The sequence below is a fragment of the Miscanthus floridulus genome, chromosome 13 (assembly GCF_019320115.1).
Source record: "Miscanthus floridulus cultivar M001 chromosome 13, ASM1932011v1, whole genome shotgun sequence".
Lineage (NCBI taxonomy): Eukaryota > Viridiplantae > Streptophyta > Magnoliopsida > Poales > Poaceae > Miscanthus > Miscanthus floridulus.
Window position 1 is genome coordinate 25,045,786 of NC_089592.1, and position 7,223 is coordinate 25,053,008.

Consider the following 7,223-nt stretch of genomic DNA (forward strand, 5'->3'; position numbering starts at 1 on the left):
AATTAGTTTTTTAATTAGCTCGTATTTAGTCTTTCTAATTAACATCCGAACGTTCGATGTGACACAGACTAAACTTTAGTCCCTGGAACCAAACACCTCCTAAATACAAAACAAATAAACTAATTTTGAATTCGCTTTCGCATATCACGATCCCAGGCATCCTCACTTCGTCGGATACGAATCCGAATACAAAACGAATAGCTGAACTAATAACCTAAAATAGAATACGTAAAAAGATAGTACAAATCTACAAAGATAGTACAAACCTAAGCGGTATAGTTGAACTAATCTAAACGATGCAATTCGCTGGCCACCGGCGCGGCTCGCTGGCTCCGGCGTGGCGCGCGAGCTCCACAGCGCGAGTTCCCGGCGGGGCGCGGACTTCCTCGCCGGCACGCCCTCTGCCGTGCACCCGCTGACATCCGCCTGCCTGGCGCGGCTCGCCGGCCCCGGCGGCGCGGGTCTGCACTCTGCAGCCGGCTCGCCGTTGGCTTCTTCCTCGGCCGGCTGCTCCTTCCCCTTCCCAGCCAGCTGCCTTTTCCCAGCAGTCGGGATCTTCTTCTCCAGCGACGGCCGGGGCTCCTTCTTCTCCAGCGACGGTCTCCTACACAGCCGGCTGCTTCCAACGATGCTCCTCCCGGCCGCGTCGTTCCCCCGCGACGACGTTGTTTCCATGGCCGAGTTCGTAGATGGCAAGAGGAAGAGGATGACATGTGGGCTCCACATGTCATAGGCTACTAAACTAAATTTGAGAGCCACGATCTAGATAGTACTGCTGGCGTTAGAAGCAAAATTAAGATAAGATGAAAATAAGTGGCTACTTAAATAAACAAATCGCTAGTCTAATTTAGGTAGTACTGCTGGAGATGCTCTAACGATGTAATATGACAACAAAGATTCAAAAGAAACAAACGCGAGTTCAAGGTCATGTGTTTAAGAAACATCTATTTTATATTTAGTGTTTTTTATAAATGGCATGGTGGACTTATAATTACAAGTACGGCTTTTGACCATTTTTTTTTATAGTTGTATCAAAAAATAATTCATATATTTTCTATAACAAGTCTGATGAAGACAAAAAAAAAATCCATGGGCAACGTGTAGTAGGGATACCATTTTTCACCAACGGATTATTAGCTCAGTGCTAAAGTCACTTTTCTTTCTCATGTGTTGTTCAGTTGCAGTATCAGGCATGTTCACTTAAACTTATCAGCCGGCTTATCAGCTTGAATTTACAGTATTTTTCTCTCACAACAAATCTGCTTCAGCCGACTTATCAGCTGGCTTTAATACCAGCCGAACAATTATTCTGTATAATTCACGAGCATTTATTTAGTATAATGAATAAAATTGTACTATTTCCATTATGAGAGTAGGATCTTAGTGGTAGACGCTCTTATTTGTACCTAGAGGTTTTAGGTTCAAGCGCCCTTTTGCAATTTTTTTGTTCCTTTTTTTACGTGCAGCTGTTGCTAATGGGCAACATTAGAATTTGTAAAATTAAAAAAAAAACAAAACTCCATAAATAAAGAACAAACGTGATGCTAATTATATTACATCTTTTTTACAACTAGGGTAACAATGTAAGAACATAACCCACACGTTGCTGCGGAGACTGCAAAGAACTTGGAATAAAATTAAGTGGAGATGACATGAATAACTTGCATTGTGATGTTGAAATCAGTGGGATGACATGACTAGTAGTGGAGATGACAAGGATAATTAGTGGAGGATGATGTGGATGGCTTACATGTTGAAATAGATTTGTAGTGGGATTAACTTTATAAGAAATATAGATATAAATTATTCAAGCAAGATACTCCTGAGATATGGTTGTTCATGGGATGGGAACAACTTTCTTACATGTGACAGAATAAATAGAAATATGGAACATAAGAATTGAAAAGCTCATTTTTATTTATGAGTAATTACCCGTTTCAATCAGAAAGCTATAAGTTCATTCTAGGTGGGCATTTCAACATGGTGTCCACTACACTCACATTACTCATCAAATGTCACATTGGGTGAGATTGAGAGTGCTGCATAGTTGATTTGCATCTTGTGGCATTAGTTGAGAGTGATGGCTTTGTTTTTTTTTTTCTTGTTACTCTTTTGGCATGATTGTTGTCATCTAGCTGCCTTGGAGTTGATTGAGATTGTCGAGCACTACATGGTGATTGTGCCAGGGCTCCGATCAAGCTTGTGAGATACTAATGATTTTTTATCTTTGTTATTTGCTTGTGCTTTTACATCCTTGTTATTTTCTTCTACGGTTGTAGTTGGTAGAAATAGCTAGTTTAGTTGCTTCACTAGTTTAGCTAGACTAGAGTAATATGTTAGCCTCTTTGTTTGATTGAGTGCTCTAGTAGTTGTTCAAGGCTTGCTAGTAGACTTGTGTAGGAGGCATGCATTGGGTGAATTAGGCTAGGCAAAGCAATGGCTATTAGGTTCTCATTTTGTACTAACTACTTTACTATAGTGTTGTGCAATTTGTAAAGAATTTTTCATATGCTATTCACCAAAACCAAAAATATACGTATAAGAATACTAAACAAGTTGGATAAAAAATTAAATTGAGATAACATGTTGCTTTATTTCATAAGCACATGATTATAGTCAATTCCCATTAATTTTCTAAGATTGAAGGTGATTAGTAGTCAACTTTACGTTTTTTATATGACAATTTAATAAAATCTTAATTTAGTATGTTTGATTAAGAAAACTATTTAAATTTAATTATTTGGCACAAAAATATTTTTTTTTAAAATTAAATATATATCTACAGATTTATTTGAACTATACTTTGCATTTGGAAGCACAGCCGCCAAAACAAAGGCCGAAACCCAACTACCCGCGCATTTTCAGTGAAAAAATCCCGCCATCGGCAAGTACCACCCAAAAGCCAAAACCTATCCCAGCCGTCCGATCCCAGCTCTGCCTATCGGATGCCCTCCACGCCCATGTCCAGAGGCCACACCCCGTCGACCCTATCCTTCGGCGCCGTCAACGCAGAAGCTTCCACCTCGCCACATCCGTTTCCTCTTTTTCCTCTTCCTCCGCGCCCGCTCCACGCGCCGACGCCACACACACCGCTGGCTCGCAGGCTCTGCCTGCTCTTCCTCTCCCCCGGCCGCGACGCACGCGCCACGCAGGCTCCGCATCCTCTTCCTTTCGCCCGGTCGCGATTTGTGCCACGCATGGTCACCGGCATCGTTCTCCTCGCCCTTGCCCTTTGACCCGTCCAGATAGGAAAGGGGGGAAAAGGCCATTGTACCCTGCCATCGTACCACCGCATCGGCCAGACGGCCACCGCTGTTCACCCAGCAGCGGCAGCCACGGGCGGACCTGCCGCCGGGGCGGAGGCGTAATGGTTTCCGATATCAGCTGATATTTCCGATATATCTTCTTTATCCCTAATCGTCGATAAGGAAATATCTATCTTTTTCGTACAAATTTTATTTAAATTTATTTAAATTTACTTAAATTTAAATTAAATTTTATTTGAATTTGGTCCGATATTTTCGATATATTCTATTTATCCTCTTTATCTATAACGCCTGATAAATTTTAATTTCCGAAAATAAAAACCTCCCCCTGTTTTCTCGAATCGCTGAATCGGCCGGGGGCAGATGGTAAGCTGGAGGCCGCACCCGCAGGGCACAAGCGGCAGCCGGCCCCGGCTGAACGTGTAGGCCAAACCAGGCAGCCCCCAGCCAGCTGCAGTGGCGACGCCGCCGGCACCGTGTAACAGAGCTTCACTCTGCACAGGCAAACGCCAAACAGGCAGCAACGTTGCAGGTAAGCATTTTATTTTAATTTCAGTAATTCAGTTCCTCAGACACTCTGCCGTTGGGGAAGAGATCATTGTTGGCCTGACCATCAAACCAGCTTGGTCAGCGTGGTAGTCATAGGATAGCCGCTAATTAGTTTTTTTTGTTATCTCTCCATTATTTGATTGCCTGATGGATGCTGCCTTTGCAGAATAAAACAGTGCTGGTATAATGGTTTCTTAACGTACCAGTGATAGGATAGCAGTTAATTACCTTTCTTTTATTTATCTCTCCATTATTCCTTGCCTGATGGATGCTGCCTTTGCAGAATAAAACAGTGCTGGTATAATGGTTTCTTAACGTACCAATGATAGGATAGCAGTTAATTACCTTTCTTTTATTTATCTCTCCATTATTCCTTGCCTGATTCATGCCTTTGGGGAATAGAACAATGTTGGTATAATGGTTGGTCGGTGCTTATGCCAGCGATGGTTATGTTACCATATGAATGTTCGTCTAAATTGTCAAGGTTCCTTATCCTTAATCCTAAGAATGCTGATTTTTATGCCCACCAAATACAAATGTAGCTTATGCTCCTCTTTTCTTCCTAGTACTCATCATCACTTTTTTTGGTTTTCCATTTACTTTCTGAGTAGTGATTACTTCCTACCTGTAACAGAAAAGCAATTCACCGATTTTCGGCGCAGGGAAGCGTTACTTTGCGGTTTTGTTGGCTCTGATCAGCAGCAACAACTTGCATCTTCGCTCTTCACAGACGCTTGGTCCTCATGGTCAAATACCGGTAGATGCGTAAATATATTTGGAATTCCTTTGCATGTTGACTAATGCCTCAACACACATCAGTCCTGTAAATATTTTTAGTGTACTGTACAATTCAACTGAAGCTGAAATCATAGTGTGGTTTTGTTAATAGTTTCTTTAGTTGTTGATCGTTATATATTTGTTCATCCTTCAATTTCAGATGCTCTATAACAAGCTTCCATACAGGGTTGGTTCTGGGATGTTTTGAAAGAATATTTGACAAAGCTGGTATGTCCGACTCTTTACTTTCCTTGTCTGCTACTTAAATGGTGCACTTTAGGTCATCTTTTTTTTGTCTAATTGTATGCTGCTATGTGATATGATATTTGTTGTGTTGATTATATATATCTGTCTTGCGGCATCATATACAAGAGCTGCTTGTAATGTCAGTGAAATAACTCTACAAACTAAGCTATGATTATGTCATTTGAGCCAAAAACTTGTAAGGATCGTATATTTTATGGGTTTTTTGCAGCTGGCTTACTGGGGGGGGGGGGGGGGGGGGGCATATTTTGTGAAAAACTTGCCCATGGTTTTAGGCGATATTTTTCTTACAGTTGTTCAAAAGTAGCTATATTTTTTACATTCAGCTCAATAATGATGTGGGGATACTCTATCAGAAGTCTGCTCAATAGATTTCTTATGATCTCAGATTTATTTCATATTTTATATATGACTTCTCTCTTGTATCAAACATGAACTCTTTAATACGATCTGTATTGTGGTCTGTTTTACATCAGGCCAGATTATGGTTAAAGACTTACTGTAAGTCAGCATATCGTATGCCATTCTTCAATTTGCTATTATGTACAAGTTCCATCTGTATTTATTTGATTTCACCCTCTTAGCAAATGAATTAGATCAAGACCTAAAGTTCGGTTCAGATAGAGCAAAGCAGCATGATTCATACCAACTACTGGCCGCTCTTGCCACGTATTCTTTTTATCACTTCTCTTCTGCCAGTTTCATTTCTGGATAATATATACGAAATCATGGACTGTTAATTTTGGGGGCCGCTTTCTCAAGCACAATGCTAACAAGTGGTAGGGCACCCCAATCCAGCATTGTCCTCTCATTCTTCTCAACATCTACTTTAAGGTTCTAATTTGAATATTTGTTAGGCCAGTTCTTTCTTCATGTGTTTGCTGATTGATTGACAGCTCAATGAATTAATTTTGAAAGGAGGTCCAGAGTCCTGTGACCAACAGTAAGGTGAGCATCTATCTACTAATGCTGGTAAAGTTTTATGATGTTGCAATTGTTGAGTTTCAGATGATATACATATTTATATTGGCGTGAGAGGACATAAATCTACCATGACAGCTCTTTTGATCTAAGAGTCCTTAGTCTGAAACTGATGCATATGCCATTTGGACCGTTTCCATTGAGCAGGAGGATGCACTTTGAGAAGAGCGCTTAGACTCTTTGGAAGGATGAACTGAATCAAGAATTCTGTAATGGCAACGAAACTTTCATGATTTGTGCTAAGAGTCGTTAGTCTAATTGTCCATTTCTACAAGTCTAGATTGCAGTTTTGACGACCTTGCTGTTACATTATTGAACTATGAAGCTTTTTTTATTTTATTATTGTAACTATTGAATGTGGATGATTAAAGTTATTAATATCATTGCCCTTTTGTGCCATTGGATTTTGTAATTTTATGAATTTCTGTGTCACAAATCTTTATTATTCAACAAATGAAAACAGATGCAATATAAAATAGCAACAAACCTAATGTCGATGCAATAGTTTGAAGTGCATCGGACCTAATGTCGATGCAATAGGTTGTATTGCACCGAACCTAATGTTGATGTAATAGGTTTTATTGCACTGAGCCTAATGTCGATGCAATATGGTTTATTGCACCGAACGTTAGCCGTTGCAATAGAAATTCTTATTGCATCGAATTTATTAGATGTATTACATCTACATGATTTTGATGCAATAACCTTTTTGCATCTCTCTATATTGATGCAAGAGACATCTATGGCTGATGCAATAGCGACCTCGCATCAAAATGATTTTGATGCAATAATCCTTTTGCATCTCTTTATTTTGATGCAAGAGACAATGGATGGGTGATGCAATAGCGAAACTCTCACATCGGTCACAGCAAACCGATGTGACAAGGCTATTGCATCTAGAGCTATTGCATCGGTTCGCATCAAACACGAAATTGATGCGGTAGCAAGCTATCGCATCAAATTTGGCCCTATTACATCAAAAATTTACCGGTGCAACAGGGTCAAAAATTAGTAGTGTCATATCTAGGGATGAAAACGGATCGGATATGGACGGATATCACCGATATTACATTTATTTTCATATTTTTATCCGGATTCGGATTCGAATACGGATGGTGTCAACTATGTCGGATAAGATACGATTTGATATCGACATCATAAATATGCGATTTGAGTATTCGGATACGGATACGGTATTGGATGTTGGATATCCGGACTCGGATACGGACAGATCTCAACCCCTCTAAACGGATTCGGTTTCGAATACGGTCGGAAAATATCCGTACCGTTTTCATCCCTAGTCATATCAATGTTTATTAGCTGCAGTGGCGAATCTAGGATTTTACCTCAGGGTATGCCAGCCAAAAATTATATTATACAATTCGG

The 7,223-nt window shown here is 40.2% G+C and overlaps 1 long non-coding RNA gene across 6 annotated transcripts; it reads left to right on the top strand.

The window, feature by feature from the left end:
• The first annotated feature begins 3,025 nt into the window (after positions 1-3,025).
• LOC136501499 (uncharacterized) lies at positions 3,026-6,236 on the top strand. Of its 6 annotated transcripts, none has more exons than XR_010770297.1 (6): positions 3,026-3,798; positions 4,450-4,572; positions 4,753-4,820; positions 5,441-5,690; positions 5,753-5,804; positions 5,985-6,236. It is a non-coding gene; the product is annotated as an uncharacterized lncRNA (long non-coding RNA). The 6 variants fall into 6 exon arrangements; XR_010770299.1 differs by having other exon boundaries at positions 5,453-5,690; XR_010770295.1 differs by having other exon boundaries at positions 4,450-4,820.
• The last annotated feature ends 987 nt before the right edge of the window (positions 6,237-7,223 follow it).